The sequence below is a fragment of the Paroedura picta genome, chromosome 2 (genome assembly GCF_049243985.1).
Source record: "Paroedura picta isolate Pp20150507F chromosome 2, Ppicta_v3.0, whole genome shotgun sequence".
Taxonomy (NCBI): domain Eukaryota; kingdom Metazoa; phylum Chordata; class Lepidosauria; order Squamata; family Gekkonidae; genus Paroedura; species Paroedura picta.
Window position 1 is genome coordinate 139,826,582 of NC_135370.1, and position 21,960 is coordinate 139,848,541.

The window sequence follows — 21,960 nt, forward strand, 5'->3', positions numbered from 1 at the left end:
GCTGGGGTCTGGGTGCTTGTGGCCTGCTGACTGCAAGTCAGGCTCCCTCTCCCATGCTGTGCCAATGCTCCTAAGGAATAATAATAAAGCTGTGGCCTTGTTCAAGCCAATGGAAATGTGCACATGTTTTCCTTGAGCCCAATATGCTCTCCTGCAAGTTAATGATATATAGAAATGCTTTAAGAAGATGATGTATTTGCCTGTCAGACTATTCGTTAATTTTACAAATGTTACCAAATGTCACGAGCATGTTGTTTTGATATAAATATATAACATGAGATCTTCCCACTTGGGGTGAACCCACAGCCATCTCCCCCTCCCTCCAACCATGATTTAAAAAATGGAGGGAACTATTGCCATGAAAGAAAACACCTGTATTTGCATCAAACCTGCATCAACTGGGATGTGTATGTGTAAAGTTGACTTTTCCAAGTTTGAAAATAACATTTAATGTATATATAGCATAAAAATATTGTAAGAACAAAATGGAATCACGAGCAACAAAACTCAAGCTCAAAATATCAGCATATGAAAGTATAAAGGAAAGTGAACATTCAGACATTGATAGTTAATATGTCTTTATCAAAGTGATTGCATGACTCTACAGAAAAGGGTTATACCAATCAAAGTAATGCTTTGTAAAAAGGACAATACACACTATAAAAGTCATGCATAATGAAGGTAGATCAGGGCCCTGCCTGAGTTATCACAATTCCACAGGACCTGCAAAATGGAGCTCTTCCGCCAGGCATTTGGTTGAGGTTGACTGAACCAACAATATCTGCTGGGTCCCCCAGAAACCCGAAACCTCCCAATTAATGAATCCTGAATCAACCAACCTATGGGGCCATAGGTAAAAGGATGAGGTTGTCATAGTTAATGTTCGTCATCAATATTGGAATTGTTATATGAAAAGGTTATTGAACTAGCATTGAAACCATTGTTACTATTGGAGTTATTGAATTATATTGTATTTAGAATCATAGAATAATAGAGTTGGAAGGGACCTCCTGGGTCATCTTGTCCAACGCCCTGCACTATGCAGAACACTCACAACCCTATTGCTCATCAACTGTAATCTGCCACCCACCTCCTTGAACCTTCACAGAATGAGCCTCTCCATCAGATGGCTATCCAAACTCTGTTTTAAAATTTCAAAAGATGTTTCCAAAATTTCCACTGAGAAACTGCTTTTCAGTAACTTCTTCCAGATCTTTAGATGGAATTTCTTTTAAATTAATTTCATCCCATTGCTTTAGGTTCATCCCTCCGGGGCAAGAGAGAACAAGTCTGCTCCATCCTCTATATAGCCTTTTAAATACTTGAAGATGGTTATCAGATCCCCTTTCTGTCGTCTCCTCTCCTGGCTAAACAGACCAAGCTCCCCCAACCTTTCATCATATATCTTGGTCTCCAAACCCCTCATCATCTTTGTTGCCCTCTTCTGGACACGTTCCAGTTTGTCAACATCCCTCTTCAACTGTGGTGCCCAAAACTGAACACAGTACTCCAAGTGAGGCCAAAACAGAGCAGAGTAAAGCGGTACCATCACCTCCTGTGATCTGGACACAATCCTCCATTTGATACAGCTCCAAATCCCATTTGTCTTTTTAGCCACCAAGTCACACTGGCGGCTAATGTTCAATGTATGGTCTACTAAGACTCCTAGGTCCTTTCACTCATACTACGGACAAGACAAGTCTCCCCCATCCTATACTGGTGTATATGGTTTTTCTTCCCAAATTGCAGAACTTTACATTTGTCCCTATTGAATTTCATTTTATTCAGTTTAGCCTACTTCCAGAGCCTATCAAAATCATCCTGTATTCTGATTATGTCTTTGGTTGTGTTTGCTACCCCTTCCAGTTTAGTATCTTCTGCAAATTTAAAGAATACCCCTTCTAATCCCTCATCCAAATCATTTATAAATATGCTGAACAACACAGGCCTATGTTCTATGTAAATCAGTCAGACACATTATACCTATTCTATGTAAACTACCCTGAACCACAAGTTGTTGTTGTTGTTGTTAGGTGCGAAGTCATGTCCGACCCATCGCGACCCTATGGACAATGATCCTCCAGGCCTTCCTGTCCTCTACCATTCCCCGGAGTCCATTTAAGCTCGCACCGACTGCTTCAGTGACTCCATCCAACCACCTCATTCTCTGTCGTCCCCTTCTTCTTTTGCCCTCAATTGCTCCCAGCATTAGACTCTTCTCCAGGGAGTCCTTCCTTCTCATGAGGTGGTATATTAAAAATAATCGTTGTTGCCATTGTTATTATTATTATTTTGACATGAGTACTATTGATCGCTCAGTTCTCTTTTGATGATGTCAGCCATCCAGTCAAGTCCAATTCTTGGCAATCTCATGGCTCAACTGTCACCACGATCCCTGATCTTGTACTACTTCTTTTAGTTGTATAATGCTCTGGCCAGTGTCCATTTTGATCGTGTCTAACCACTCTATTCTTTGTCAGCTTGGTTACCCATAAGTAATCCTCCCAAAACATTTTGAGTATAGTAAGACCCAAATGAAATATGTCCATGTATTTCAAAGGACAGAATTACAGTATTGCCCTAAGCAGAGCTATACCTGTTGAAATCAATGGACTCAGTTGACTTAGAATGGTTTTGTTAAACATATACTTCAATGACCACAGTGAAATTAGAAATGCTTAACTCAATTCTACATCTCCAAACTGAGTTTTGTTTTTCATGTGCCAATGATTGTACAAACTGAATTGGGCCCAACAGTCTGATTTCTCCTTTGCACTCAAACTATGCCCAATCAGCATACTATCACATGCTCGATGGAAAAAACGAATAGAAATAATATTTTTGTAATTTTGTTATAATTTGTAATCAACATATTTACTTTCCAAAATCCCAACCTTTTCAAGATTTTAATTGTGGCACAATTATTAAAATGTAAAAACATCAAACTATGAAACTCTTCTTAAAGGTATCTGGGTTTGCAGATTAAGAAATCACAGCTACATGATAATTCATATTGCCTAGGGAGGTAAGCTGGATTCGATAAAAGTAAATAATTTTATGGTAGTGCTATGCAATTTATGCTTATCAAATAGTGACACACATCACATTCAGAGAACATCAGTCAGACACATTTTTTACTATGGGTTGTATTATAAGAAGACGCATTAGTGCTCAATTAGATCAAAATTAGTCCTGCAGCCAATTTTCCCAGCAGACTCCAGACTCTTCAGCTCTTATTTATTTGCTGTATCATTTGTCTCCTTTATCAATTAAAACCTGCAGTGCTCATTAAAGCAAAAATACAAACAATGTAGCTATTACTAATTAACATGGACATCCAATACCATGGCTGTTTCTACCACTAGAGTTCCTTGGCTTCTATACACTAGATCAGGAGTGGCCAAACTATATATTAGAGCAGGAGTGGGGCTAATGGTAATTGTGTTCTATGGACATCCAGAGAGCCACTGTTTGGCTACCGCTGCACTAGAGTTTGAGGGTTTAGTGCAGGGGTAGTCAACCTGAGGCCCTCCAGATGTCCATGGACTACAATTCCCATGAGCCTCTGCCAGCGAATTCTGGCAGGGGCTCATGGGAATTGTAGTCCATGGACATCTGGAGGGCCACAGTTTGACTACCCCTGGTTTAGTGCTTCATCTATTGTCTCAGTAAATAGCCTTCTAAAGTAGGTCAGTCTCAGAACCTAAGAACACTCCACATTTAAAGAGAAGGTGAGACTTGTTTTTTTATAGCTCACATGCTAGGCCAGCCAGTAGGCACCCAAGGCATATGTAGAGAGCAGAATTACTTTCATTTACAAAACTGAGTTATTGGACATGCAATCCTTTATATATCTGTTGGCAGAATTTAAATACATGACAGAGTGCAGCACAAAGCTGCTTAAAGAATAAAATAGTTTTATTGTAAAGAAAGGAGATAAAGCCCTAGCAGTCTAACTGATCTGTTCATTCTGTCATTTCCATTGTTCTGGAGGCAAGTAGGGAGGGAAATGTGTTCAAAGGACCAAGAGATCTCCAAATAAGCCAATCAGGACATAGGAAGAGAATATTTGAAAAAAATATCAGGAAATTCTTTATCGAACTATGCTAAGTACACATCTTCTCTGATGCCCTCTGCAAGATCTTCTTCTTAGGCTTTTAATCATGCACACTACAGATTTTGCATATTTCAACAACATGCATGAATGCTTGAGCTCACTCAATTATTCAGGAAGCATATATGGCCCAATCATACAGCTGGAGTCCTTCTATGCACTAAGTCACAATGTGGCACCTGCCCCGTATTTTAGGAAAATGTTAGGAAAATGGAAAAGTCTCTTGCTTGGTAAGGCTTGTGGTTAGCAAATGGCTCCTACCCTGAAACAGCTGCTGCTGGAGGAATGGGTAAGCTGTGAACCCTGAGATAAAAGCCTCGTGCCAAAGAGGAAACTACATTTAGTTCTGTTTTTTCATGATAATTGTGAATGTGGCTTTCCACAAGCCACAGGGTGAGTACCAGTGCTTTAGTAGATGAATTATACAAAATGGTTTTCCAAGGCGATGTGGTTGCTTTTCATTCAACACGGAGACAATACTAAATATAGACTTAAAAGACCATGTCTTGGCAAATCTTCTGGCAAACAGTGAAAGTGTCAGGGGCCAGGACGTGGTAGGGTGGTGTCATGTGTGCTGCTATGGTACTTCTGAAGAAAACCCAGAAATGACATAGGGATTGACTCCTAGGAATTCCTGGTACTCCTAGGAATTCTATGGTAACAATACAGGCAGAAGACCTCCTGCCGTAATAGGCTTGGCAGCTCTAGTAAGGCATTAGTAGGGCATCCCATGTTTAAACTGATCATGTAGAAGTACTGCTTACATAATTCCTTTCCCTACTTTCTGATGGAGATCAATGACACAAAGGTACACTGGTGTGGAGAAGAGCTTAGCACATGCATAATCTCCTATAGAACATCCCACAAAGATGGGTGCATTCAGAGTGATGTTATGAATCAGGGTACTGTCTTGCTTTCAATCCACCTTCCCTCATGTATTTACAATCTGTGTGAAAAAGTTAATCCATTTTTTTAAACTTCACTGATAGGCATGGTAATCATTAGGGATATTTAATCATCAAGATCTGACCCAGACAATGCCCTATTTGGAAATATGTGGAAAGTTTTTAATCTGACTAAAATTATTTCCAACATTTCAAATCCATCAAAAGCCTTCTGATCTGACAGTTTTTATGGTGTTGTCTGGTTTCCTTTTTCTGAACAATGAAAGGGGCTACAGTAGTGAAAGTAGTGTTCAGACAGTTATATATTATAAAAATATTGAGACAGACAGACAGAGTTGGGGAATGGAAACCTGACAAGATGTGAGAGGTCAGAAACAGACAATCATCTTTGAGTGAGAAAAATGCTGGTTCAAAATCAAAGGTCTTTTAGTGTCTGTAATTTCATGTAGAAAAAGAAGAAGAAGAAGAAGAAGAAGAAGAAGAAGAAGAAGAAGAAGAAGAAGAAGAAGAGTTGGTTCTTATATGCTGCTTTTCCCTACCCGAAGGAGGCTTAAAGCGGCTTACAGTCACCTTCCCATTCCTCTCCCCACAACAGACACCCTGTGGGGTGGGTGAGGCTGAGAGAGCCCTGATATTTCTGCTTGGTCAGAACAGTTTTATCAGTGCTGTGGCGAGCCTAAGGTCACCCAGCTGGTTGCATGTGGGGGAGTGAAGAATCGAACCTGGCATGCCAGATTAGAAGTCCACACTCCTAACCATTACACCAAACTGGCGGTATGACTTTCTCCCAATACAAATCATAAACACTATGAACCTTTATTAGCCCATTAGAGGAAAAGATAAGCAATCTTCCATTTGAGTATAAAGAAAAGGGAAGAATAAAGAAAAGGGAAGTACTTATCTTAAAACAAAACGAGAGCGGACACATCAAGAGGGCCTTAATACTGCTGTATCTTACATTGTATTCTGCTGACTAAAGCTGTCCTCCACCACCACTTGCAATTATCCAGTATCAGTAAAAGTCAGAAAAGACTGGAAGAACCCTGCTAGAAGCACTGGAATATAATGGCAGAGGGTGGGGGAAGGGTTTAATACTCCTAGTATACATGCTCTGTTTTTGTGTGTTTTGGTTTGTTTTAGAAATTCAGCTACTTGCTCTGTAATGAGCATACTAGCAAAGAGAAAATCAACCAATGGAAAGGAAATGACTTCGTAATACAAATGCTTTGATTTTCTGTACTAAGCAATCTTTATTATTAACAGAAATTAAATCAAATAGACAGTAGACTAACATATAGCAGACACTAACATGCTAACAAAGGGGAAACGAGCAATGGAAATGAATAGAATCAGGGAAATGGGCGAATGGAAGACTATATACGAATCTTGAAGAGGTGGACAGAGACAGGATGACACCACGACCAGCAACATGATAGGCAATCTGGAAGGATCTGGGAGTCCAGAATGGCAATTTACCTTGCCAGCCAGGGGCTTGTGCTGGAAACTGCACATACACGGGATGAGCTGGCCCAGCACTGAGACTAAAGAGAGATGGGTCTTGATGGGTTTAGGTGATGGCTCAGGATGGGTGATAATTACTCAAGTGAAAAGGAGACATTGGGGCATAACAGGAATCTTCCAGGGGCCTCTAGATGAGGGAAATCCTTTCCTGGCAGAGTGGTAAGGATGAGTCATGGGTGGAAGACAAAGAATTTGGACAAGGAAACCCTTGAGCAAACAGGCTCGGTTGACCACTGATCAACAATTACAATGGAAGGAGGTAGAAGAGAGAGAGCTGGGTCCAAGTTACTGCAGATGTTCTCAACAACAACAACAACAACAAGCCTTTAATAGCATATAAAAGCACAATATAAGAAGGGAAAGTGCAAAAGGATCCACTGCTAGTGAGAACAAAGGCAAAGATCATGCTTTAGACATAATACATTCATGATTTCTCATGGTAAGATAGACCCATCATCGTGCCTCTGCAATAGGCTAGCTCGCCCCCTCCTCACAGCAAGGAATGCGTTTATGTACTAATGAATCCAGGGGAAGAAGGCAGCATGGTATAGCTCAGTCTTGTCATATCTCGGCAGGGCTGCCAGCAGGGCGGGATGGGGGAACACGGCGGGGGACAAGTCACCTGAAGGGCCCACGGAATGTATTTTTAAAAATCATAATGTAGTTTTGAGTATGGCCAGTAGGGGAGCAGGGAATGCAGAGCACAGCATAGAATCTTTTAAAATGTGGAAACATCTTCTGGCATGTTCAGGAAATAGAGCAGGATGGAACTGAATACAGACATGACATCCGTCCATCCTACCTCAGCCCTCATGACAGACAGACACAAGGCCAGCACTACCCCTATTTTTTAAAGTAACTTTAGAGTAAAATACCATGGCCCAACAGGTTGAGGCACTTTACACACACACACACACAAACACACACACTTCTTATCAAGTGGCACAACACATTACCCTCCCACCCCTTTTCCAAGGCTCTTTGCGGTATTTTTTAATTACTTTAAAATGGTGATAGTATCCTTGTAGCAGCTGTGAGGATGCCATCTCATCTGGCTTGGCATTGTCTTTTTATTTATCCCATTATGTGCCAGTGCATAGTGATCCAGATTAAAACTAACTAAATTTTATTTATTTGTTTGTTTGTTTGTTTGTTTATTTATATTTTATACCGTCCTTCCCTACGGCTCTGGGCAGTTTACAGAAAACATTTCAGAACTACATGAAAAAGAATAAGGACACCATTCCACAGGACAAAAAAAGAATTTCTTTTTACAATTATTAACATGGGGTGATGATCCTACCATTCTGCTAGGCCAAAAAGCCTTTGGTCCAATTGAAGATGCTCTATGAAGAAGGCTATAAACTTGTCTGATCGAAGTGGTTATATGCCATTTTCCTTTCAGTAAAATCTCAGTTTTTAACAATGTAATCCTTTCCTTCCTTCCTGTTTGTATCCATTCCCCATTATTTTCAGAGCTGCTTGATTAAAAATTTCTTTTAATATGTAATCCCAAAATTCAGAAAGTAATCTGGCATAGACAGATTTAAACCATTTGAGTTGTTAATATTCAATCACTCAGTAATAGTGGAAGCAGGGTGATAGTTTTATTTGAATTTGTTCCATAGTTACATCAAGAACAAGCTAAGAAATAATGTTGGAAACAGAAAAGACATTCCGAGTTCAAATGCAGAGTGAGCATGTGGCTTTAAAACTCAACACTTAATGTTGTTATACAACTGCAATGTAATTATAGGCGAATTGACTTGATGTTCAGTGGTTACAGCAAGAATAAAATACTGAGAAAGAATCAGTAAACTTGAAAAAAGTGATATAATTATACACCCCCATAAATAGTACCAGAAGCCTGGATGTTGTTTGGCTTCTTTCTTTACTCATCTACTTCTAACCTTCAGCAAAGATTTATATATGTGAGGTTTAACAGCATCTCTCCAACACTTCTAGGTAGTAATTGTATTCACCATGGATGACAATATCTCTGCATCAGAGCAGAATATACGAGGCTGCAAATTCTTTGTACCCTCTTCCCTTTGATCATTGCTCCCTTAAATAATATAGGAGATTGCCAAGGCTTTGCATTAGTATCTATTTATCACAAAGAAAGCTCCATTGCCTGTTACAGGCTTAAGTTGATGCATTCCGGTTGAGACTATTTTTATACCAGAGCTATAACTAAAGTATGTTACCAGATTGCCATTCAGTAGACTGGATCTCTCATCACTTGAAGTACACCGTATATTTGCACTGAAAGTCACACTTTAAAAATTCTAATATTTAATTAAATTGGATTTAGATACTCGTAAATAACATGTTACAAGTATACTTTCCAAATTACAGTGTGTATTGGGGGGTGCCCTTTAAAGGTTTAAGGAAAGAAACAAAGAACACTGTTCTTTTAATATATTGTTTTCGGGCAGAAATGACTTCTTACAAAACACAGTCCATATAGAAATCTAAGTTGACTATCACATGCAACAAAGCCTATAAAGCAAAATGGTGAACATTCCCCTTTTCAAGAGGTATTAGCTGCTAGTCACAAGCAGTGGATTTCTTATTATGTCTAGCTAGCAAAAAAGCTCATTGTAATTTAAAATACAATGGACAGAAGCCTTCCCCCCTCCACACAGCCTGGAGTGGCCTCGGCAGGCCTTCTCAGGGTGGGGGAAGGGCTGGCAGGGACACCAATCCTCCCCCTACCACAGGCAGGCCTGCCGATGCCTGTAGAGGCTGTGGTGGGCCTTTTGAGGGCAGGGGGCCACTGGCAGGGGTTGTGGCCTTCTCCACCCACATGCCAGCGAGGCCAGGGCTCACTTCCCTTCCAGGCCCTGATGGTACCAGAAATCGCATACGCACATGTCCGGTGACACATGTATATTCAGCAGTGAGGATATAGCTTTGTGAGAGGTTGGTAATGAGAGAGGTTTGCCAATGTAAGAGGTGATTAAGCCATTAAGAACTCAAGGTGGACAACAGGTATACAGTAAAAATAGTAACAAGCTATATTATAAGGAAAATAATAAAATATATCTAGCACACTAGCAATCAGGCGGATAGGGGAAAATAGAATGGGAAAAGAGGTTTCAATATAATTATCATGGAGAGCAGTATTTAAGTTAGGAAATAACTGTCAAGCAGAAATTGCCATTCTGAAGCTGTGGCTAAGAGCAAGCTATTTAAGATGGAGTCTGACCTGGCTTGGCTGACTTTAGCAGTGTCTTGGCTTTTGCTCAAGCCTAGACTCTTGAGGCTCAAGCCAAGACTATTGTGCAAGACAATATGCCAGTCTCTGAGGCCATACTTAATAATATTGGCTACTCCCAGCTCATGCTCCCCCTTCCTCCCAGCTCATGCTCCCCCTTCCTCCCAGCTCATGGTCAGTGGCTGCTTTACATCTCACAGAGTGAAGGAGGCTGGCAGTGGAGGGGGATGCAGCCAGGGACAGAACAGCCCACCTGATTGGCTGTTTGTTGGATGGATGGCCAATCAGATATGGAATAAATCCCAACTCCTCCCACCACCCCTTTCCCGTTTGATTTCTGTTACAGATTAGGGGCCATCACATCATCCTCTGGCATCATGCACCATAAATTAATTAAGCATTGTGGGTACATCCTTTTGCCACTCCCGAATCTACTGATCATCAATTTCACTGAGTGACTCTGAGCTGTAAAGTTTTGAGATAGTTGTGTGTGTGGGGGGAGCACTTTATATATACTGTGCATAACTTTATAAACTTTTGTCTTACCGTTCTATAATCAACTTTTCCCCAATGCAAGATGCTTTACTCCTTGATTATTTTGTCTTCTTTTTTTTTTGCATCTTCTCCAACTCTCTTATCTTTTTTTGAGATGTGGTGGTTGGAACTATATGAAATCTTGCAAATGCCATCACACCATAAATCTATACAGTGGCATTATGATACTGGCCATTTTATTTCCAATGCCTTTCCTAATATTATGTTGCATGGAACTTGTATTACTCATTGCTCATCTATACTGGCTAGATGTTTTCTTTGAAATAATTGTGTCAAGCCCACACCCCCAAGAGCTCTTTCCTGACTAACTGACACCTATTCTTATACTAACAATGCACAGGGAATTTATTATGGCATAGACCTCTTTTGCCATTCTTTTGCTCATATGTCCAATCTAGAAGGCTCCTTAGTTGGAAAAATTTAAAAAGTCCACTATGTTAATGCTTGCAAGATCATTCCTACCTAAATACATTCTCAACTCCAAATGGTTGATGAAACATTACTTACTTTTGCTTATGTTTTTGTTGGAATATGCAAAATTTGCAGTGGTATATACAATTAAATATGGGCGTATGACAGGGAAGCTCTTGATTACTTGCTATGATTTTAAAGGCATGCTGCGACCAAACTTGGAGAAATCATTAATACTTGGCATGGTCAGCAGCAAAAGGAAACGTGGTCGCCTAAGGATCCGCTGGCTCGACAAGATCAAAGCCGATACAGGGATGACCATGGACCAACTGAAAGAGGTGGCCATTGACAGAGACATGTGGCAAAGACTTTCCTATAGAGTCACCGAGGGTCGGACATGACTGAACAGATAACATCATCATCATCATCATACACCCTATTTACATGTAAGATTTTCTGGATTTTGACTTCCAGTATTTTAATGTTAGAACTGTGATTGGTTTTATTTGTTTTTGATAAATTAGTTGTCTTTCAATGGTTTTGTATGCATTTTATGCCTGTATACCACCTCAAAAGTCATAAGGTTTATAAGGTTAGTCTAGCAATTATTTTAAAAAGAAATATAAATATTTTAGTACAGATACATTTTCTTTGATATTATAGTGTGGTTTGTTTGAATAAGAGAAGGTGTGTCTAGGATAAATGAGAAAAAGAGACGGAGTGCCATGTTCTCCTTTTGTACAGATTGCAAAGTTGATGTTTCATGTTTCTATTTCACATTCACCAAAGCATAGCCTGAGAATGGTCAGGGTCAGTCCATGGGATGAAACAACTCATCACAGATGCCAGTGGGGGGACATAAATAAAGGTACACAAGACAAAAAGAAACCAAGAAAGCTCTTGGCAGCAAGGTGGCACACAGAACCGTGTAACCGATCTGTCATTGTGAGTGCAGAAACTAATACAAGAAAGGTCTATTTCATGTCAATGTGCTATCATTCTCAAGCTGCTTTGATCTGCTTCTGATCAGCTGTAGTTACTTAGTTACACTGTGCATTCGTTACACTTTTTTCTGGAAATGTGGCTTTCAAATGTTAATATTGATTTTTCAAACCTACTGTTCCTTTAAGAACTTCTGTTTTAAAATTCAGTGTCTGAAAATGTTAGGCTATTTCATTCTTCACTTTCCTGCTTTCTTTTTCCATTAAATGTCCTGTCCCTCCTCTTTTTTTTTCTTTTTTTCTTTTTTGCTTATGGCGACAAGTAAATTTCTTCACTCAGTCATGAAGCCGTCAGAGGCAAATCTCCAAGGTTTAACTTTTCTGTGTAATATTTTTTCACACAGCTCTACATCTAATTATCTGTGTGTTCCATAGGCAGAGATTCTCAAGGTATCGCTTATTGGTACTGACCTGCTAGGCATCCCAGGCCTTAAGGGTGAATGAATAAATAACTTTGCTGAATATGGCTGAATATGTGATAATGTAATTAGTATTCTTGTCAACCGATCTGAAACTACAGTGTTTTTCCTCCAGGGAGAATAGTACTCTATTTTAACAGTGCATCCTAAACAGGTCTACTCAGAATCCTACATATATTTAATAGGATTACTCCCAGGAAACCAGTTTTAGGATTGCAATGTAAATTGTTGTTCTCTCCGTTAAATGTGCAAAATACATGTGAAATAAGGGGGGGAAAGCTAGTTTAAATTAATGTAACATTATGCAGCAAATTAATGGTTACAGATTTTGGTTAGAAAGGGTTCAGTTTGGATTTCCTTTGAAGTTGAAATGTGAACATTTCTGCCATTTTTAATGTCAAAATTCTAATTGAAAGTAGCACCATATATAACCCTTGCCTAATTTGTATAATGATGATTCAGATAGTGTATCAAAATGAGCCATGTCGACAACATTAAAAAAATGATGTGAAAAGCAAAAGTGATGTTCCTTATGTAAAAGAACCCTCCAACTTTTAAAAGGAGAGCCAGCTTGGTGTAGTGGCTAAGAGTGGTGGCTTCTAATCTGGAGAGCCTGGTTTGAGTTCCCCACTCCTCCACCTGTAGCCAGTTCGGTAAGCTTGGGCTAGACACAGTCCTGTTAGAGCTGTTCTCACAAAGTAGTTTTGTCAGAGTTCTCTCAGATTCCTCTTCCTCACAGGGTGTCGGTTGTGGTGAAAAGGAAGGGAAGGCAACTGTAAGCTGCTTTGAGACTCCTTTGGATAGTGAAAAGCAGGGTATAAATACCAATTCTTCTTGTCTTATTTCTTCTTAAACAATATTGGCTATTAAAGCTACAGAGTTAGATTCCATACTGAATATTACAGACACTATAGCTAGATTCTAAAACAAAATTGCTTCAAAGCTCAGAAAAGTACATGAATCAGAGATCCAAACTTCTTAGGAAAAGAAGAAAAGAGAAAAAGCTTACCCAGAAGCCAAAAAAACATTTCTAGCTATGAATCGTCTGCATAAAAAGCAAACTATACTCTTCCATAGCAGCTTTGCTGACTGCCTCATGAGATCAGTTGCTGTTAAGAACGAAGAGGCAAAATAAAACTGCAAAGGACACAGCATGTATATGCATGAAAGTACAAAGAGACAAGGAAGTATAAACTTCGACTAACAGCCCTGGAGTACACCAGGCAACTGCAGAGATTGTTATTGTTGATTTAGGTTATTGCTGTCCTGTAGTGGTGATAGACAGGGGGTAGTGCTTAGTGCCAAAACCCAAGGAGTCTATTGATAAAGTATACTTTTATGTATGCAGTCCTATGGAAGTATTTTAACATCACACATACAAATTCACCCTCCTGTGGCTCAGGCTACATCCTAATTAGTGAATAAACAACTTCCTTAGTGCACCTTCACCTGAATGTTTTGTTTTTGGTTTTCCTTAACACAATTCAAGAAAAGCTGAGAATTTTTTAATGGGGTAGTGAATGTTTTTCCACCACATAAATTAGTATTTTTGTCTATGAATTTGTTTCTATACTTCAAATAGTTCTTTAGACATGTTTGTCTTGTACATGTATGCTACACAGCTTTTACAAGCTGTTTATATGTGCAATAATGTATGTTACAAAATAAGGTATATATAAAGGCAAAGGTTAAAGGTATCCTTTGTGCAAGCGCCGGGTCATATATGACCCTTGGGGTGACGCCCTCTAGTGTGTTCATGGCAGACTCAATATGGAGTGGTTTGCCAGTGCCTTCCCCAGTCATTACCGTTTACCCCCCAGCAAGCTGGGTACTCATTTTACCGACCTGGATTGAACTCCCTGTCTCATGGGCAGACAGCTTCAGACAGCATTTCTGCTGCCTAACCACCCTGCACCACAAGAGGCTCTTAAGGTGTGTGTGTGTGTATATATATATAAACAGTGAAATCCTTTGTTTCCAGTGTATTTTTAATTATACCTTTTCTCTCCTGCCCTCTGTCTGTGTGGCTCCACCTCCTCTGGCACTTTGTGATTTTCTCCACCCTCTGCAGCAGCCATTTTGTGGTTGTGCCCACTGCCTTGTCTCAGAATTCCAAAGGTGCTCACAGGCTCAATAACCCTGGGGTTTTCTGGGCTAGAGAGAACTGCAATCCATCACATAGGTCGACACTGCTCAGAATTAATGCAGCCAAGTCAATTAAAGGCACAATGATGGCCACTTCTTAGGGCATCTACACCATATATCCAAACCTGCTTCCTTCTTTTCACCAGAATCCAGCACAACTGTCCTTTTGTTACTTTACTGCTCAGTAGTGGCTGTTAATGGGATATTCCATCCCTGACTCTGGCACACAACACAATGAAACTGTGGAAGGTTTGTTGATTATCTGAAATATTTCCTCTGTACAATAGAATACACACACACACATTTGTGCGTAAGTGTATATATAAATTATATCCTACTGATCAAGACCCAATTCTAGGAGGACTAGCCCAGTTTTCTTGCCTAAGAAGTCATAAATATTGAAGCTCAGTGGGGAATTGGGCTCTCTTTTCTCTGTAAAAACTCTGTAAGTTTTGATTGTTTTATGATGGAATTTTATTTCATTTTATTTTTGCCTGCACAGTTGGCTTTGGGTTTTTTCAATGCTTTATAGACCCTTGTCTTTTTATTAGTTCTGTGTTCCCTGTTGATTTTATGGTTTATATACCTGCTGTCACCACCAGCATCTCACTGTAAACAAGAATGTTGTATCTCAGGGGGTTATTTTCTGTTAATGACCTGTGATACGGTATATAAATAAACCTGAGAGGAGTCCACAGGTGCAATTTCTTAGAAATATTGCAACTGAGTAGTGTTTGCAAGTTCTTTAAAACTTTGCTATTTTCTAGTTTGAAAAAGAAAGCTAGATTACAATTCAAAAGGCAGACAAACTGGAGAAAATATATTCCTGCTCAGCTCCTTGTACTGATTCCAGGATGACAATGGAAGGGCAGCTTTTCCCACCTGTCTAGGCTATGCAGTTTGATGCAGGGGAAAGAACTGAAGAGGACCAAAAAGTCCATATATTTTTTACCAGTTGTGAAGAAGAATTTTGTTAATACAATTTTAAATATAGTCTGCCACATACCAGCAAGTCTCAATATCTTTTGTCAAGGCTCCCTCAAACAACCTTTCTGGCCAGTTCCCTTTTCCCATTAGGAAAAGAAACAGGAGAGGTAGCTGATAGCTGGGAAGGTCTTACATAAGAGAATCTTATATAGTGGCCTTGGTCTTAAATGTAAGTTCAAGATATACAAAAGAAAATGGTTAAAATGTGAAATTCACTAACTGAGGATCTAGTGTGACCATTTTGCATTGGGAAATTCACTGCCCCAGCTCCCATGTGGAAGCACAAATCTGGGGTGGACAAGGTGCACCCAGCCAAATGCTCCCCTCTGTGGGAGTAGGAAGAGGCGGGGCAACCTGCCATGACTCAAACTCCAGCCTGCATCCCAGCAAATACGGAAACAGGTGGCAACGGGGATAAACAGCTTTAAAAGTAGATAAGAGATTCATGACTACTAGCCATGGTCACTGAGGAGAGTCTCCACACTCATAGGTGCTCGGTCTCTATGCCCTGTTGTTGGTCATCAAGAGGAACTGCTTGGCCTGTGTGAGACAGGATGCTTGACTAGATAGACCTTTTGATCCAGCAATGCTCTTCTTATTCTCTCACGTTACAGTAATTCCCTGCAAGGGAGAATGTAGTTTCCTCCGCTTCTTCATTCATTTGGGGGGAATGGAGGTAGAAAGTGCCATCAAGTCACAGCTAACTTTTGGTAACCCCACAGAGTTTTCAAGCCAAAAGACATGCAAGGAGGTTTGCCACCACTTGCCTCTGTATAGTAGCCCTAGTGTTCATTTGGATGTACCCATACAAATGCTAACCACGGTGCCACCTGCTTAATTTCCATAATGTGACAAGATTGGGCTAGCCTGGGCCATCCAGGGCAGGGTTTGGAAAGAACAGGGAATTATAACCCCAGTGTTTATTTGTTTGTTTTTTGGAGATGAGGGAATTCTTAGGGACAGATGCATAATTTGTTAATTGCTGTTAATCTCAATGGGAAAAGAGAACAATAATTATTAAGGAAAGTTCAGTTTATTTAAGGATGACAATGTGTGTGTTGGGCGGACACCCATACCCGGTGCTGAACTGAACCAAAGGGAAATGGCAAAAACAGGAGCCTTTTAACTATCAAAATGCCCCCCCCCCCCCCAATTTTAGCATTTTCCTCCCGGAGGGGTAAAATGTTCATAGGCTGCTTTCACATTCCAAAGTGTGTTCTTAGGAAATTTTTGGATTTCTCCAAAGTCAAAAGAGCCAGTTCTTGATTGAAGTGTTCAACAACAATAGACAAGGTTCCTAAAATACAGTTTCCCTACTAGTTCTTTTGAAACACAGAGCTAAAAGGGAATGTTGAGTTATAGGATTCACTTTCATTTCATATGAGACAACTATGAAACCAAACAAGCTTGGCCAGTACCCTACAACATGCCTCAGAATCCTTTTTGATATGTTGGCATCCACAGAAGACACTTGGGTTTCAAAACAGAGAAACCAGTATAGAATGCATTCTCGCAAGTTTAGAAACCACTTTTCTATTAATTACTCTTACACATTGTTGTTTGTCAGAATTCTTTACACTTGATCTTAGGCAAAAGTCCAAAAAGTTATAGTTTATCAGAAAACTTACATTTACATATGATTGAATTCTACCCAGTTTTCCTTCTGTTCATGCATTGTATAGGGGCTCTCCTTGATCATACAATGAAATTGAATAAAGTACCTTTACCATTCCCTGGGATTATTGTTAACAAACTTCAGATGATTAACTCCAGAAATATGGAAATGTTAAGGCATGGAAATACACAACATTCTTGCACTGCTAGAAGTCCCTCCATGCATGCCTTTATTGCTAAATATGTATTTGTGTCATGTCTTGGATCATGGATCATGTCTTGAAAACCTGCTATTTTCCTGCTATTTTCTTGCTGCCTTCAACTTTTCCTAGCACTATGGCCTTTTTCAGTGTCTCTTGTCTTCTCATAAAGTGACTATAGTATGATAACTTGAGTTTGGTCAATTTAGCTTCTTAGGAGGTCAGGCTTAATTTGATCTAGAACCTATTGGTTTGTCTTTTGGGTGGTCCATGGTTTCCATAAAACTCTCCTCCAAAACAACATTTCAAATGTCTCAACTTTCTTCCTGTCAGCTTTATTTATCATCCAGTTTTCATACCCATACATAGTAATGGTGAATACTATGCCATGAATGAACTTGATCTTGGTTGTCAGTGACATATCTTTACACTTAAGGATATTTTCTATTTCCTTCATGGCTGTCCTCTATAGTCTCAAATGTCCACCTAATTTCTTGGCCACAGCCTCCCTTTTGGTTGATGATGGAGTCACAAACCTGAAAATCTTGAACAATTTAAATTTCTTCTTTATTAGCCTTAAAGTTGTGTAATTCCCCAGTAGTCATTATTTTGTCTTCTTGATGTTCAGTTGCTAAATATAGTTGTAGCCTAAACATGGAAAGAAAAATCAATAATATCCAGATTTTACTAAGAGCACTTGGTAAATATGGAATGAATTTCAGTATCATCAGAACTCTATAATAGCAGCACGGACCCAGGAAAATATGAGGACAGAATACAACATAAAAGGTAAAGGTAAAGATATCCCCCTGTGCAAGCACCGGGTCATGCCTGACCCTTGGGGTGATGCCCTCTAGCATTTTCATGGCAGACTCAATACGAGGTGGTTTGCCAGTGCCTTCCCCAGTCATTACCGTTTACCCCCCAGCAAGCTGGGTACTTATTTTACCGACCTCGGAAGGATGGAAGGCTGAGTCAACCTTGAGCCGGCTGCTGGGATCGAACTCCCAGCCTCATGGGCAGAGCTTTCAGACTGCTGCCTTACCACTCTGTGCCACAAGAGAATACAATATACATGTCTACAAATACAGACCCCAATTATGTTCACAATCATATGCAGAATCCAGTGAAAATTGTGCATGCAGTATGCAAGCTTCTGCTTCTCATCAAGCTCTCTGGGTATAGATGGGGTTTATGCAGATGTGCTGAATGCTATATTTTATGACAGCTCTTTAAAAAAAAAATTGTTCCCAGAGATGGGAGGCAGCTTCTGTCATCTAATCTGATTGGATGACATGGGTAGATTAAGCCATACATATAATCCTGTATATCTTCTTTTGATCCACAAAGCACATATAATACATATAATCCTGTATATCTTCTTTTGATCCACAAAGCACAATTTTCTAATTGTAATCTGAAGCTAACAAACTGAGGCATCCCCAAAACATAGGCCATGCTAAATCTTTTCTTTGAAAAAAGTGTTAATTTTCTACTTAGTTTAATATACATGCAAAAAGTGAATAATGAACTAATGCTAGAAACTTCCACTATAAAAAAATCTGTTTTCTCAGAGAAGAACATCTTAAAAGTTAATGAGCCATGATGGACTTACCATTTCTCTTTTCTGTTTGCCCATCAATCAAAATATTCATTCTTTGTTTGGACAAATAAAGGGCCTGAAATTAATCAGATCTCCTTTTGACTCCTGTTTCTTTTAGATAATGTCCTACTGTTTTATACAAATTAAATGTCATCAGGATACCTCTAAAAATGTCACCATGTGATCAATATTGGTAACAAAAATGCAAAACCAGATGGCACTTTCACAAAGACTATTTAAATGACATGCCAGTATTAGGTAGTATTTAAGGACACTTTGTGGCAACTCAGATGACCCTAGTCATCATTTGTATGTTATACTAATTGCCTGCAAAAGTGATTGTATTTTTAAAGGACTGATTATGGCAGCCAGTTTGAGTTACTTATTCATTCTCCCACCTGTTTCTGTTGGAACTGGCCAACTATTTGGACAGGAGAGACTTAGTTCAGCAATAATGAACAGGCTAACTTTTGGCCAGTTGTTCTCTCCCATTTTCACAGCGTTATTGTGAGGCTGGAATAGAACTATCACCCTATGCCATTATAACTTCCTTGGAGAATGTGTAGCATCCATATGTTAAACTCTGTACATGGCAATTGCCATACATATAGCATGACTTGTTTTGTACACAATAGTAAACACATAATTAGGTATGATCACTTGTGGTTTTGCATATGGCAACATGCAAAGGGTTTATGCTGAAAAGGAAGCCACCAGAAAAGGATGTCTAAACCATCTGACATGCATCTGTTGACCACGTGATCCATCACAGTCACAATCTGAGATTTTATTTTCTTTCAAAAAGACCCTAATTAGGAATTACAACACTTGGATTAGATGTCATTGTTTAGTGACTGGAAGTAGATGGTTAAATATTTTAAATACATTTAGGGTTTCATATTTTCCAATTCAACATGTCTCCCTCTCTCTGCTCCCAGCTTGCTCCCAGCAGATCTCAGAAGCCTTTCTACCCATTAAACCCCCTTTTAAACTCCCTTCATAATCATCATTAGCACTAAGTGGATTCTGCCCTGTAAATCAAGACATTATTTAACTTGGAAAGATCCTCTTTTCCATATCCATATCTAACAGATAAAAAAGAAAGAAACCTAACATCACAGCTTAAAATTTTTATTAGTGAAAAAGAACAGGAGACCAATAGCACCTTAATGATTTACAAAATTTGTGGTGGGGCATGAACTTTCATGAGTCACTGTTCAGTTCTTGAGATACAGCTAGAATGTGAGTCCATGTGGAGTCATTTCAGATGCTGAGTGACAAAAGAAAGTGTTGGTAATAAGACAGAAAATCTTGGTCTCACTTCAGTCCAAGAGGATGCATTGTCTTGAACTTCATTACCATGTGCAATTCAGCAGTTTCTCTTTATAATCTCCCTTTGAAATTCATTTTCAAGAGAACTGCTACTCTTAAGTCAGCAACTGAATGTCCTGGAACGTTAAAATGTTACCCCACTGGTTTGCAAAGTTTCTGGTTTCTAGTGTGCATCATTTGGACTGAATCCTCTTGGACCAAATTGTGACCTACCAATGTGGATCTCTCCATGCCTCCTACCTCTCTGAATATTACACTTAATCCAATCAAGCTTGCTACTGTCGTTCACCTGCCATTCAGCATCTGAAATCATTTTTATAAAGGTTATATCGCTAGAACCTGTTGTTACATTTAATTGCACACATGGCCTGACCTACCAACGTGACATTAATGTTAGTGAGCCGCCTCGCCGGTACAGGGATAAGGGGTACAGCCTTGCGCTGGATAAGCTCCTTCCTCCAGAACCGGACACAGAGGATGGCAATGGGGGATGAGTTATCGAGCCCTTACCAGCTCCCTTGTGGGGTCCCACAGGGCTCGGTGCTCTCCCCCACATTATTTAACATCTTTATGCGCCCTCTGGATCAAATGGTGTGGAGTTATGGGCTGGGTTGTCATCAGTTCGCTGATGACACTCAGCTCTTTCTCCTCATGGATGGCCACCTGGACTCTCCCCCAGAACCATTTGCCAGATGTTTGGAAGCTGTAGCTGGATGGCTTGAGCAGAGTTGCCTGAAACTCAACCCCTCCAAGACGGAGGTCCTGTGGCTGGGCCATAGGGGGACAGATCAGGAAGCGCATTTACCCAAACCTGGCCGGGACGCAACTTTCGATCGCGTCTCAGGCCAGGAATTTGGGAGTGACCATTGACGCCTCACTAATACTCGAGGCTCAGGTCAAACAGGTAGCTGGCCAGGCATTCTTCCATCTTCGCCAGGCTCGGCTACTAGCGCCCTATTTGTCCACTGAACCCCTGGCCACTGTGATCCATGCAACAGTCACCTCCAGAATAGATTTCTGTAACTCTCTCTATGCCGGCCTGCCTCTGGGCTTGATCCGGAAACTGCAACTGATCCAAAATGCGGCCGCTAGGGTCCTCACAGCTACACCTTGGAGGACCCATATTCAGCCAGTGCTGAAACAACTGCACTGGTTACCAGTTATATTCCGGATTAGGTTCAAGGTTCTGGTTTTGACCTTCAAGGGCATCCGCAGTCTGGGACCAGCATATATGAGGGACTGCCTTTCACCCTATACCCCCCACAGGGCTTTATGCTCTGCGTAAATAAAATGATGATGATAATGATGATTATGATGATGATTATGATAACAAATGCATTTTACAACTATGGTCTAGCTTTTCTCTCTCCCTTTTCTTGCACCCTGCTCTGCTGGATATTGCAGAGTAGTTAGAGTGTTTCAGCAGGTTAAAACGAGTTTTGTTTCTCTTAATTTCTCTCCTTCTTTTCCACATATTTCTTCTTAATTTCTGTCATCCTTCACCTAATTTTTCTGTCTTTCCCCCCCTCAGATCTCAGAAGTGAAGCAGTACCAAAGCAATGGTAAACTACCTCCAAACATCTCTTGCCATGACCTGTGGGTCACCCTATGTGAGTTACATCTTGATATCGATGAGACAGACAGAGACAGAGAGGACCTCAAGATCTTCCAGAATTTACCACAGATTTCTGGACTACAGAGATAGTTCTCCAGGAGGAAATGTAGGACAGCCTCTACAGTATTTTGTAGGACAGCCTCTACAGTATTTTATCCCCTGCTGAGATCCCTACCAAAACAAATCCATTTCCAAACCCTCACTAAATTTCCCAGACCAGAGTTGGCAACTCTACGACATGTAAACAATGCACAACTTTATTAAAGGAATCTGACATGAGATGGTATCTGTTAATGCCATGATGAGGAAGTGTTATGG